Source organism: Nerophis ophidion, linkage group LG05, assembly GCF_033978795.1.
Source record: "Nerophis ophidion isolate RoL-2023_Sa linkage group LG05, RoL_Noph_v1.0, whole genome shotgun sequence".
Classification (NCBI taxonomy): Eukaryota; Metazoa; Chordata; class Actinopteri; order Syngnathiformes; family Syngnathidae; genus Nerophis; species Nerophis ophidion.
The window spans coordinates 81,144,034-81,144,498 of record NC_084615.1 but is presented as its reverse complement, the minus strand read 5'-3'; positions in this window follow the sequence as shown (position 1 = coordinate 81,144,498).

Genomic DNA, 465 nt, shown 5'->3' with positions numbered 1-465 from the left:
AAATGCTGAAAAATTGCGTGAGTCCACCTTTGTAGTCCGTGTCGACACCGTAGTCGATAAGCAAGCTTCTTCTTTTTGTCTATCTTCTTGTTATGGGAATATTCATCCCCCACTGTTGCCATTTCTAATATAAAGTAGTGTAGAGTTCTTTCTTTTATCTGTCAGTAAACTCGCCATGAAAGTGCTAAAACGTACTGGTGTAGTGAGTTTACATTATTCACCCAAGGAACTTTAGTTATTAGAGAGTTCCGGTCGGACGGTTTTTCATGGGACACATTTCCGACCTTGTCGTTGTTTCCGGATGAGATGATGCTGCTCTGTTATTGATTTAAGTAAAGTCTGAATGTAATTAAAACAATTTGCTCCATCTTTTGACAATTCTTCCACCCCTGTCCTTGCACGCTACACCGCTACAACAAAAATGACGGGGAGAAGACGCTGCCGAAGGTGAGCCACGTAAATAAG